Genomic DNA, 14,142 nt, shown 5'->3' on the forward strand with positions numbered 1-14,142 from the left:
AACAGAAGGTTAAAGTTTTAAAGCTTTAAAAAGACACTTTTAAGTTTGAGCCCTGAAGTTGAAGTTCACTGGCTACGTTTACATGAGACTTTTAATTCCTCTTTAATTCAGAATGAAAATTAAATCCTCTTTAAAAAGATTAAAAATGACCTTGTAAACACCTAATTCAGATTGAAAATGACCATCCATCCATCCATCCATCTTCCTCCACTTATCCGGGTCCGGGTCGCGGGGGCAGCAGCCTCAGCAGGGAAGCCCAGACACTCCTCTCCCCGGCCACTTCCACCAGCTCTTCTGGGAGGATACCGAGGCGCTCCCAGGCCAGCTGAGAGACATAGTCTCGCCAGCGTGTCCTGGGCCTTCCCGTGGCCTCCTCCCAGTCGGACATGCCCGAAACACCTCCCCAGGGAGACGCCCAGGGGGCATCCTAACCAGATGCCCGAACCACCTCATCTGGCTCCTCTCGATCCGGAGGAGCAGCGGCTCTACTTTGAGCCTCTCCCGGATGTCCGAGCTCCTGACCCTATCTCTAAGGCTGAGCCCAGACACCCTGCGGAGAAAGCTAATTTCGGCTGCTTGTATTCGCGATCTCGTTCTTTCGGTCACTACCCACAGCTCGTGACCATAGGTGAGGGTCGGAACGTAGATTGACCGGTAAATTGAGAGCTTAGCCTTCTGGCTCAGCTCCCTCTTCACCACGACAGACCGGTCACTGCAGACGCCCAGATCTGTCTGTCAATCTCCCGCTCCCTTTTTCCCCTCACTCGTGAACAAGACCCCGAGATACTTAAACTCCTCCGCCTGGGGCAAAGACTCCCCTCCGACCCGGAGAGGGCAAGCCACCTTTTTCCGACTGAGCACCATGGCCTCAGACTTGGAGGTGCTGATCCCCATCCCCGCTGCTTCACACTCAGCTGCAAACTGTCCCAGCGCGAGCTGGAAGTCACCGTTTGATGAAGCCAATAGGACCACATCATCTGCAAAGAGCAGAGACGGAATCCCAAGGCCACCGAACCGGAAACCCTCCGCCACTTGGCTGCGCCTAGAAAATGACCATTCCGAATTAAACTTAAATCCAAAGTAAGTGTCTGGTTTATTCTGATTTTAAATCCAAATTGAATGATTGTGTGTACATTCGTTCCGCTTTAAATGAATGCCGGTTGGTGCGCGTGCTCCCTTGTCCTGTCGTGATGACACACATATTCCGCTGGCGGGCACATATTCCAGGCCGTCCGAAGCAAGCGTTGGACTCGAGCCGAGACTATTTATTTAATAGGAGCCTTAGAAGAAATGGATATAATGAAAGAGAGTTGATGGAAGGAAGCGTAAAAATGTGGACCTTTTTAAAGCTGTACCATCCAAGTTAATCCACTTGGGACTTGTCACTTGTGTGGTCTTCCATGTTGTAACCGAAAATGAAAGAAGCAGGAACTGGAGTCTGTTTTCTTCCAGTAGATGTGAATATGTCACGCCCGCCCCTGTCCAATCAGAACCCTTCCCAGCCCCCAGACCTTAACCTCAATTCAGAGTTACTATTTCCATGTAAACGCGAAGGAGAATACTTTAATTCCAAATGATTTAATTCTGAATAATTAATCCAAATTAAAAAGCATCATGTAACTGTGGCCAATGGTGTTTCATTAAAGGGGGATAGAATGTTTTGTTAAAATAATTTAAGCAGTGTTTGTGCATGACAGGAACAGGAAGAAGGAACAGTTTCTTCTTCTGCTGTTTTCAGCACATTAGACCAGCAGAACAGATTCAATGATTGATTCACGAACGCACCTCTTACTTGGATCACTTAACTCTGAATCTGTGCAGACAGTGACGTCAAGTCTCTGATCAGAGTTATTTTAATTGGGCTGAAGAAAAATGAGATTATGAGTTATGCTCACATCCAAAACACTGCTTTACTTTGTTCTTTTAAAACGGCAACTTATACTGACATAATGTAAGGGATAATGTATGGTTAGCAGGTTGTTATGGGACAAGACCCAGACGAGAAGAGGAGGGGTCTTGACCAACCTGCTAACCAAACATTATCCTGCTTATTACCTGGCTACTAACTTAAAATACAAACATGTTGTGAAAAAACATTGATTCAAAGATTATTTTATTGATTTAAAGTGATTTATGTACACAGTTTTTAAAAAATAGTCCCAGTGATTTCCCGTCAGTTATTGTTCCATGGTGATGGATTCTTATCTTCCTGTTGCGGTGGATTGAACATGAAACTATCCTCATTCAGCTCTCCTTCTTCTCTGAGCTCTGTGGTTCACACACCTTTCAAACTAAACAAATGTCACAACTTTGAACCCTGCTGCTATCATCACCACCGCTCATGGTTTAAGTTTCTTTGTAGAGACTGGTAACATAAAGTGGCTCTCACCTGCTCCGCTCCTTGATCATATTGCTGAACAGGATCCAATATGCAAACATTACTTACGGTCTATGGTGTCAACAAGCAGAAGCTAAATGTGCCGGAACCCACTTGCAGATTGATTTGACATGATGTGTGATCAGTTTGACTGTGGTGTTGCTCATTTAAGTGAAAGTTATTAACCGGTGTCAAGGGGTTTGGACCTATCAGAATCAAGCATCTTACATCATTAAGACAGCTAGGTAATAAATAAGTCCTATGGCTGCCACTAGAACTGTGTAAAAGGAAACTACAAGTCTCTGAAGTGCAGTATAACCCCAACTTCAAAAAAAGAGGACTATCCCTTTAAGAGAACTGATTTCAGGTTGACCGTCAGAGCAAACAACAGGTGGGTTTAAAGTAAACAGACAAGTACACATGCATAGATTGACGCATATGGTTTCCTGTATCTCATGGCTTAATGTCACCCAAGATCACTTTGAGGCAACATGGTGGCTCCTTTTTGTAAATTTAAAGCAATTAAACATCATTAATAAGCTTGACAAGCGTAAACAAAGAAACAATGATCCCTCCAACCAAACAGTCAGCTTCTCTCCTTCTCCTCAAACAGTAACAATGGGCCGTTTTCACGCTGCTTCATTATAAAAAGACGATGATGAAAGCGACTCATCCACACAACAGACGCTTGACCTCCATCTGCTATGATGTCGCACTACTAAGGATATGATTGGCGCCTCTAGCTTCAAACACCACATCAGAAACAGATCATACTCCAGTAAACAAGACACACTGAATTTTTAATCTGAAGGATTTTAACCGGAATACCAAACCGTGGTTGGTAAAGGTTCAAGTAATAACACACTTCAAGGGTTTGTTGTTTTGAAGGTAAAGCTGAGATAAATAAAGCCGGTGTTCTGTCAGGTTGAGCTGCTTTGTCTGGTCGAGACATGCTGTTGTAGCACAGATCAATGGCGGAAGCAATCAATTAAGGTTATTTATATGTCTTCTTGTTCACAAACAGAGGGTGAGTGAGCTGTAAGAATAAAGAGCATGTTTTAGTACTCTATTAAACCTTTTATGTTCATTAAGTCTCAATTTAAGACAAATGTCCTCTATCAAATAATGCCTCTGGTGCAGAACCACTTTATAAAACACCACTGCTCACATTGTCAAAGTATGGAGAGCATGTTTCAATACTCTGTTACAAAATCAGGATAGTGTTTCTGGATGCACTCTACACTCTGTATCATAAAATACTCCAAGTTCATATATCAAGCACCTGAGGCTGTGGCTCTGGGCATGCACAGATCACATCTCAATAGGAGGCATGATACAACAGAACACCGGTCAAAGGAAAGAGTGCTACATGTTAAATAGGGATTCTCTGATGCTCTACAGTGGACACAGGACTTCAGGAGAGGCTGAAGGTGCAGGTGTTAAGCTTGTTTTTAGGGTCAGATTCCCTTCTGGTTGCTGAGTCAGAATGTAGAATAACTGTGTCACTGTTACTGTTGTTAATATATGACATGTCACATTTTCTCTCATATCATGCAAACCCACGTTAAAGGCACTGTGAGGAGTTTTCATGCTGTTTTGTTATGATGACACCTTTGCATGAAATCTGTAGTTTTTTTCAAGGATGAAGACTACATTTCCCATGAGCACCACTACCCACTGTGGTAAATGTGTCTCTTACCAAAGCGTGCATTTGTTGTAGAGGCAAATGAATGAATACAGATCTGTTTTTAATGACGGCAATAGCTAATACTACTACTACTATCCGTTTCATCACTATCATCTCTCTCTCTTTCTCTTATTCTCCTCTATCCCTCTTTCCAACCCCTACTCGGTCTCAGCAGATGTGTGTCTAACATGAGTCTGGTCCTGCTGGAGGTTTCTGCCTGTTAAAGGAATTTTGTCCTTGCCGCTGTAACTTGCTAAATGCTGCAAAGTGCTCTGCTCATGGTGGATTAAGATGAGATCAGACTGAGTCCTGTCTGTAAGATGGGTCTGGATCTTATCCTGTCTTGATGTTGGGACTTTGTGAGTACGGTCTAGACCTGCTCTGTTTGTAAAGAGTCTTGAGATAAGGTTTGTTGTGATTTGGCGCTTTATAAATAAAGATTGATTGATAATGCTACTTTTATTTTGGCAGGATGCAGAGTGATGAGGTCGTGCATTGATTTGTAGCTACGTCAAATTATTAACTGTAAAGTAACAAAGACTAAACTTTGTAAACCTTACCCGTCACAAGCCCTGGTGTCATGATGTGAGCTCTGTAGAATTCACACGCCAGCATAAACATCAAATCCTGTTCATAGACATTTCACCTTTTAAGCTAGCAAAGCTCTGGTTGTAGAGTTTCTCCGTCTGAAACAATACTTCAACAGAAAATGTATGCCTTTTAGCTAATCCTGCTCCAGTAGTAGCCAGGAGGACCAAACATTATGCCAAAAGGAAATTATTGAAACAATAAAATGTCCTTCTGCTTCATAACTTACTTCTCAGTGCCAAACTTTAAAAGCAGAGCTCCGAACAGAGACACTTCAGGGTGAGTGATTCAGCTTTTTTGCAGGTACCCGAATGCAAGCACTAAATTTAGTTCAGAGAAATAACCAATCATGTCACTGATAATCTCATTTTACTTTGTATGTCATGAAGAGATGTCAGCATAAGCGTGAGACTACTTCAGCATCAGGTAAAAATCCCTTACCGTGCCTTTAAACTCTAAATTCTGAGGTGTAACTCATCACTATGTCATGGAAATAAGTTGTGTGGTGATGTGATAATTGTAATCCCTACTCAAACTTTCCTCTTTGAATTCTGACTTAAAACTCAGGGCACAAAATATTCACACATGGTCCTAATCCTGCTCCATATGAATCAAAGGTTGAATCAGACGTCAGGCTGTTCTAAAGTCTACCACACTCCTGCAAGCTGAAAAAAAAAAGAGCACGACATCGCCCTCCTTATGTAGCACAGGATCAAATATGAGCATGCAAATGTGTCCTGTAATGCAAATGCTAATGTTCAGATTCATAGTGGTTTGAGACATAAATGAAAAGAACATCTTGGGACAAACTTACTTTAATACATGAAAGCTTTTTTACCCTCCAGTTTGAGCTTTGTGTTTGAAGTGCTGCTGAAGAAGTTTCTATTCGATTTGCTGGATGGTTAAGAGTCTTGAAACTAGAAGGGCATGAGAGGCACTTTAAGACCCCGCTCTGCGTTCGACGGAGCAGAAAAGATGGATCTTAATCAAATCAAGTGCCATTTTCCTGTAGGTGGTGTAAAACATAGACAGTTGTTATCTTTATCAGAAACTCAACGAAAACCCACTTTAAAGAGAGCCGAGGAGAAACTCGTGAATTTAACATTAATCAACCAACTTCGAGTCCTGCTTTAAAGACAAACACTTTAAAATGAATACAGGTAAAACAAAACAGAATAAACACAAAGTGTAATCATGGATTTAAAGTATTCACTGAGTGTACTTTGAAGCTCCTGTGAGGAGTTTTAGGCTGCTTGGGAAACAAACTGTAATTAAAAAATATAACCATTTATGAGCTGTAAAGCAAACAAAGTCATCAACATAGAGACTGATTATTGGGAATTTATTATTGTATTAAATATTTTTACTTCCTGAAACTTATAAATCTGAGCTGGTATGCACATCAAGCCATTACACAAACGGGACCATTAGTCTTAATGTATTGTTATGGAACGGCCCATTTGACCGTAGTGTTAGCTGCATGCACGACTGCAAATAATTGGCCAATTAACTAATTGCTCCATGAAAGCAAGGTTGGTGCAAAACGTCATATGTCAAGGGAACCTCCTGGAAAACCCTTATCCAACAAATTCGAATTGCGCATGCTTACTATGCATAAACAACAATAAACATGGCGAGCGGTACCGGTGTGACTGAGAGAAGATCGAGATTTAAAAGAATTTCAGTGGAAGAAGAAATTGACATTTTATTACAAGGATAAAGAATGAACAAACAGCTGTTATCAGCAAGACAAATGTCAAAGATAGCAGACAAGGAGAAAGGGAAAGTTTGGCTGAAGATCTTAAACTGGGTAAATGCGTGTGGTGTTTCTGAGCGCACAGTAGAAGAAATAAAGAATAAAATATAGTCTTTGCATATTTTGTCTGAAATGGTAACACATAAGCATGATGTCAGCCATCCTTTAAACAGTCTAACAGGTGCTGTAATCATGCTGTCAGCACCTGGAATGGTGGGGTCCACCACTATTAAACGTAATGCTTTGTTGGGGCGTTAACCTGGCTCATGCATATCGCTAATCGATTCTTTTTTTCACCATTAGTACAAACAGCCTGTTTTCATCCTAAATGGCTGGACGTGCATACAGACCCTGGTTAGGTATCAGATGAGGTGGCTTCAATTAAAAGCCTACCCCAGTTAAAGGCAGGGTCCTTTTTGGAAGCAAGCGGCAAGCGGCAACCTCCGGTCTCAAACGATGAAGCCCATGCCGAAGTGCTAAAAACTGCAATACATCAAGAATCCGCTTGAGGCTGGCTGCAGAAACACCGGAAACCACATAGACATGAATGGGAAAAAGACGATCTTTGCAGCATTAATAAACATGTTTACAGCCTGGTTCAAAAAACGGCTTGGCTCTACAAAGCTAGTCTCTCTATCGGCACACACTGTGAATGGGGTGAATTTTTTTCGAACGTGATGGTTCAGAAGGTATTAAGATTCCGAGTTTTTGCCCAAATAAGGACATGACTGACCTGACTCCCGGTCAAGAACACATAGCTGTTGGCTAGGAGGCCAACACACTACGTCACACTCTGCCTGGTTGAGTTCCGCATTTCCAATATGGCTGCCGCCGTCCATTGGCCTCAAAACAGCTCTCAGGAACAGATGGGTGACGTCACGGATACTAAGTCCATTACTTATACAGTCTATGGTTTGGACGAATAAATGCAGGTCTCAGTTTAAAGTCAGTATACGGTATATTCATTGTTTCAAACTAGTTTAAATGTAATTTCTAATTTAGGATGGAGTTTACTCTCTACTAACATTCTGTGGTAACACCAGCTGAGATAGTTTGAACACTAGCATAAGTTACATCTTAAATTTACACCTCGCTCTGAGTCGGTGTAAAGTCCTCCACACATGGCACACTGTTTTCAAAGAGGGGGTCATTTGAAGGATGAGGAGAAGCAGAGAGACAACACCCTCTCAGTGTTAGATTACATGAAAAATAAACATACAATGACTCTGATCTTAACTCACACTTTAGTTTCCCATGAGTGGACAAAATTACCGCACATCTGTACAGTATTAGAGTACCGTTATATTAATGTATAGTACGTTGTAGTTCACGATTTCGCCACTAGATGCCACTGTTGTTATTTTACACTATAGGTGAATCATCAACATACTTAGTCATATTTTACCTTTAAGACACTGTTTGACGATAAACAGGAGTAACAGGAGTTATAGCAGTTATGATTAGCTGTTAGCTTGTTTAGAGGCAATGAGGCTAACAGGGAGTCAGCACTTAAACAAAATACCCATCAAGAAAAAAATCTGTTCACTGATTGGCCGATCCGAGGGAAAACATCATATCTGCGACAAAATTTAGATTAGTTTGGACGTTATGGTCTACTAGTTAAGATAAAACCTTATGTCTCCGTGGTGAAACATAACAATGACACAACTTAAGTTACAAACTAACTAGTTTAGTGTGGACTTTACAGCCTAACTTAGGACACAACTTATGCATAGCTGTTGCAACAGGCCACAGGTTGTTTGTGCAAAGAAGTGCTTGATGCATTGATTTTTAAGAGAAGGAGAGGAAAAGTAAAACTGAAATACTTCAGTTCAAGGAAGACGGTAAAAAGGAGGGGCATATGCACAAGTTAATCTACGTTAGTCTCTTGCAAGCTGACAGGAAAGAAGACTAAAGAAATGTATTCCCCATTGAGTGACAGGAGGGACAGGGAGGGTTTTACTGCTTGCCCTGGCTTTAAAGATGGACATAAAGGCTGAAGTAACAACACAAACCCCATCTTTGCTGGGCAGAAGTTTTGGTCAAAAGTAATTTAAAACCCGTCTCCAACTGATGCCTGTCCCAGATGAAGGCAGAGGATGAGTTTAAAGAAGGCTCAGAGACAACAAAGGAAGCAGTTTGCTATTCCCCATAGAAGAAGAAAACTGCACATGCCCTGAGTTTGTGCAGCACTGTCTATAAAAGTAGAACACCTATCTGCAACATCTGCAGGAAGGACTTAATAGTTGATGGTGGACGATGTTGAGGAAAGTTGTGAAACTGATCCCTGGTCTCTCGTTGATGTTTCGGATTTTCATTACGCCACAAAATGGTAAAATAAAAGCTGGCCTTGAGTCAAGACCAAGGACGCAATAATCCCCAAAACAATCAGATCCATTATTTTTCTTCATTTTAGGAGAATACTTCCATCACAGTCTACATTTTGGTGTTACATTTTAATTATAACTTTCCGGCACATTATTGCAAGCAAAAAAAGTACAACATTAATTTAAAAAAGTTAAAGGTTTTCCTGAAGTTTGATGAAACTCCATGTTTCCCCCCCCGGCGTTTTGGACATTTTTTGGCTGCATGTGTTCCAGTGGTGTATGAAAAGGGGTTTTGGGTGATTGAATAATTAAATCCGAGACACACTGGTTTAGTTTTATTGTGCAAAGAAAAGAAAATAAGTGTGTTCCAGAAGATGCAGAGGATGTGGTTGTCGAATAACAAGATATTTTTAAAGTCAGTTGTATATACATGTCAGATCCTGATGCTATTTATTGCTTATGTCAGGGCTGTTGCATACACTTCCCATGCATCACAAGTTCTTTTATTCTACATCGTTTAACGCTGCTTGAATGCAAATAACAGAAAAAACGTCAGGGTTTTGCAGAGAGGAAATAATAGTTATGATATAAGGGCTTTTGTATCTGCTGGATCTGTGGTGAATGAGAACTCTCACAGTCGTTTATATAAATGTTTTCTTCCTGTAGTTAATTATGATGGCTTTAAGAGGAACCATGCATGAAGAGAAACGTTGACCTTATAAGATTATTGTTTATAAGTGCCGCACAAAAACAAGATACATGTCTACAGTTGCGGGAAATACAATGCTACCGAGTGGACCAATCACAGGGCTTGCGGTCCGCCTCGATTCAACGTAGGCCTCTACTATGCCGTCGATTTGCTGCAGAAGTACAAATCAGGCTTAAAGCTGCTGTTGGTAGAGCAGGGTCTCATGCTGAGTCGAAAGCCAGGGAATAAAAATGGGTTTTAAGACGAGTTTTAAAAGTGGACAGTGAGGGGGCTTGTCTGACGGCTAAAGGAAGATCGTTCCACAGTTTGGGAGCAGCGACAGAAAAAGCCCTATCCCCCCTGAGCTTCCGCTTGGACCTCGGTACCTCCAGGAGCAGCTGATGGAGGTAGGGCGGGGCAAGACCATTTAAAGATTTGAAAACAAATAAAAGAATCTTAAAATGGACTCTAAAATGCACAGGCAACCAGTGGAGGGAGGCTAAAATGGGCGTTATGTGCTCCCTCTTACGTGCTCCAGTTAAGAGGCGAGCGGCTGCAAAAGTAGTAGTGAAGTAGTGGCTTCCCAGCCAATCAGGGCGACGAAGTGGGGCCGCCACTCCACCAATGAGAACAGAGGGTCGGGGAGTAGCTCCGATTGGTCCATGATAACAGGAAAGAGGGGAATAATAACATTGCTTGATACAAAGGCATTGGAAAACACAGAGATTTCGCCATAACCTCAAATTACTTCACTTACAGAAGAATACTGATGGGTATTATGACCTTTTCTCCTAACACAGCAGAAAGAAGTACAGTTTTTTACACCATTTCCACCAACAGCAGCTTTAACTCCTTCATTGATGTCCTCTTCACTTACTCTGCGCTCACATCAAGATTAAAAATCAAACTCATACAGGGAAAGTTTTGGTGGAGACAAACCGAGTGACCAAAGAGGAGCAGCCAACTATCACCACAGTGAGAGTAACAATGGCGGCCAATGAGCGAATTCATTTTTCAAAGTTTCTCAAAGTGAAGAAATTTAGGCTTTTTTTGTACACAACCATGTAAAAGATAACAGTATTAATTAGGGATGGGCAACTTTTCAAAAAGAGTTACTTCAAATATTTTCTCATTTTAAAAGTACAATTTTTCATGTTTTTTACCGGTGCCTGGTTGTAATTCGGCATTCCCGCCAGACGGTGTCTATAGAGCATCTTAAAGCTGTTTGCTAACCGCATTAGCAAACAGAAGAAGAAGAATGCTAACTGCATTGAATAGCAAAAGAAGAAGAAAATATTCACGACAGTCGCAGCAATGCTTTCCGTTTCTGAAACTCACACTACTACACCTGTATTTCCAGAGACTGAGCATGGCAGTAAAATGTAAACACACACACCACGCTGCGTCACAGAAACACCAACATAAAGATAGAGACAGACGCTGTCAGTGCCAGCTACTAGCAGCACCTCGTCCTGCTGCTGGTTAACGTGACTACCACAGAAACGGGCTGTTAATGGGACAGGTGTGTGTATGTGTGTGTGTGTGTCAAGTCAAATTTATTTCTAAAGCACATTTAAAAACACAGCAGAAGCTGACCAAAGTGCTGTACAAAACATGAAAAACACAATGTGAGGCCAAACAAGCAATCATTTAAAAAGAGACAAACAAGCGACAAGGAATGCTCAGCATTGGAAATGAGAACCTATTCAGGGCGAGAGGACTCAAATGCTAAAATATAAAAGTGTGTTTTGAGGCGAGTCTTAAAGGTGACATATCATGCAAAATGGACTTTTTAATGGTTCTCTACCTGAAATATGTGTCCCTGGCATGTCTACAAACCCCCCGAGAATGAAAAAAATCCATTCTGCCCCTGTTTTGATTTCTCCACCTTTCTGTAAATGTGTGTGAAACGAGCCGTTTCAGACTTCCGTGTTTTTGTTACGTAACAACAATATCCGGTCTGTCACGGAGTCAGAGCACGGAGCTTGTTCAGCCCATAGACTGTATAAAACAATACTGAATCCCTCCTCCGTTTTTCATTACCTGCACACATGTGTGCTAACAAGGAGCTTAGGAGGGAGGCATGCTAGTTGTAGGCTTTCTTAATAAACACAAAGGTCGGTTTTACTCCCCACGTCTGCAGATTTGAAGATCTAGTGGATGATTTTGATTTATCATGGATAAGTGCTAGCGCTAGTTAGCATAGCTACATAGCTACATGTCATAGCTGTAGCTGTGTACCAAGACAAACGTCGACATACTGACAAATAAAACAACAAGAAACACAAAATCTGTGACCAATCCTTCAGAAAAGGTCCCGCTGCCTTTCTGGCAGAGGTCTGTTTTACTCCCCACGTCTGCAGATTTGAAGATCCAGTGGATGATTTTTATTTGTCATGGATAAGTGCTAGCGCTAGTTAGCATTGCCACATAGCTACATGTTCGTAGCTGTGTACCAAGACACACGTCGACATACTGATAAATAAAACAACAAGAAACACAGAATCCGTGACCAATCCTTCAGAAAGGTCCTGCTACAGGCGCCTCTCCGTCAGGATCAGATTCAGAGGGCTGAAGTAACGCGATCTCTGAGCAGCCGTGTATATTCAGCCAACATGTAAACATTAGATCAACGTGCTGGAGAGCCGAGGGCACATCCACTTCCTGAGGGGGCGTGGTCAGAGAGAAAACAGAGTGTTCTGAGGAGGACTGAAGAAGAGGGTTTTACAGGCATGCCAAAATCTGATTTCAAAGTGTTTTTTTGAGCATAAACTTTAAAGACATGTTTTGGGGACCTCTTAGACCAATATATATTGATGAAAAAAGCGTGATATGTCACTTTTAATAGAGTCGACAGAGGGGGCGGCCCTGATTGAGGAGGGGAGGCTGTTCCAAAAACCTCAGTTTATATTTTGACCGGGGAACTACCAGGAGACCCATGTCAGAAGACCTCAGAGGCCTGGAGGTTTTGTAAGGGCTCAGGAGGTCAGTTATATAGGGAGGGGCCAGACCAGTTTGATGAAGTTTGACAGATTGCCTAGGTTACTGCGAATTTGTTTGGTGGCATCCTGAGGGCCAAAGAGCACGGCACGTTGTGTGTGTGTGTGTGTGTGTGTGTGTGATAATTCGAATAATCGCCGAATGGATTATCAAATAGTATTTTGGCTTGAAATGCCCTTCCCTAGTATTAATCCAATAAGATCAACATGTCTTGTGTGGGTTCCTTAACGGGCGATTTCCTCACAGTAAAGTTGCTGTTTCTCCAATTTATACGCAGTTAATGGGTAAATACACAGAATAATCTCTATCATAATTCCACTAGTTAAATATTTATGGTCATTCAAGTGTTAAACTCCCATTTGGAGCCAAATATGTCATGCTTGTGCAGTGCCGGTATCTCCACTTTTCAGGTTCACATTAGTCAGACTGATGGTTAATACTCCTATAGAGGGTTTCTGTTTATTGGCATCGGGGACTGCAGGCTGTGAAGATATTGCAGTCAGACAAGAATACCTCCCAGCTCCTCTGTCTTCTCCTCTTTTTTCTTTTTTTATGTGATTCTCTGAAGCTTCTGTTCCTTTCAGCATCAGTGCCTCGGCCCTAATCTCTTGTCTGCTGACTGTCTGCGAAGGAAGAGAAACAATGGATAAGAATGATGGCCTTGTAATCCATTGACTGTGACAGCAATTTTTCTTTGTCTAAGACACAGAGACAAACATATCGTCTGCGCTGCTAGATGACTCGACAAGAAAGATTAGCAATTTCATTAAGTTTCAATTTGTTCTCTGCTTTTTCTTCCTGATGCTGTTTCTTTCCCCACATCGTTCTAACTTAGCGATATTAAAAAAGGTCATTTTTCAATCAAACTCAAAGCTGCGATTTGGATAAAGCTTCTCTCGCCCAAAAGTATGCATCTTCCTAATCTGCGGTCCACAGTGTAGTGTGTCAATGTTTCATGATACAAAGTGTTCAAAGATGAAGAGGTTATGGTCCTGTCTGTGGCAGAATACTCTTAAATCCTTTGATTCTCTGACACGACAGACTTCCTAAAGCCCAAACATTTAGAGGATTTACTCGCCACATGACAGACCGGGCTCCAGGAGAGAAAATGAAGAAGTCACTGCCTCAGGAAGGATTCTCACCTACAATGCGCTTGTTGGTGAAAACTTTCCCTGGCAGGGTGACAGGCTGTACTCTGCATTGTGGACCCAGCTCCATCTTTAAACTGTTTGCTGTGCTCTGAGTGAAAACCATTTCAAATATAAAGAAGAGAGTCAAAGGCTTGAGACCAAATCCAGTGATGCAGAAGACAGGAAGGCAGCTCCTGGAGATTTGATGTACTGAATGGTAAAAAGGAGTTTACAGCTTTTATTTAATCACCACTCCTTTTTACAGTGTAAGTCAGAATTAACCCAAAGATGGAGCAGCTTCAGCTTCTGAAAGGCGACAGGTTTTGAGAGCAGAGCAGACAATGTAGCCACTGATATGCAAAAGGAGTTTTGGAAATAGTCCAGAAATTGTAATTTAGGATGTGTAAGATGCACATATGAATTTCCTTTTTTATTGCTTGAACATTTACATTTTCAAATTGCAATTAGTCTAAAAAAAATTGCAATTAATCACACTTTTAATCACAAGTTTAATACTCCATTATTTTGCATTTCAAAACAGTTTTTAACTCCATGTTATTGAAAATGTACAGCAATTCTTACCACTTTC

General features: G+C 41.6%; 1 protein-coding gene across 1 annotated transcript in view; it reads left to right on the top strand.

Moving 5' to 3' along the window:
* LOC117820938 (formin-like protein 13) overlaps window positions 1–14,142 on the top strand; it is a 96,430-nt gene that overhangs the window by 45,620 nt on the left and 36,668 nt on the right. The gene's annotated exons all lie outside the window — the stretch shown is intronic.

This window comes from Notolabrus celidotus, chromosome 11, assembly GCF_009762535.1.
Source record: "Notolabrus celidotus isolate fNotCel1 chromosome 11, fNotCel1.pri, whole genome shotgun sequence".
In the NCBI taxonomy this organism is placed as follows: Eukaryota; Metazoa; Chordata; class Actinopteri; order Labriformes; family Labridae; genus Notolabrus; species Notolabrus celidotus.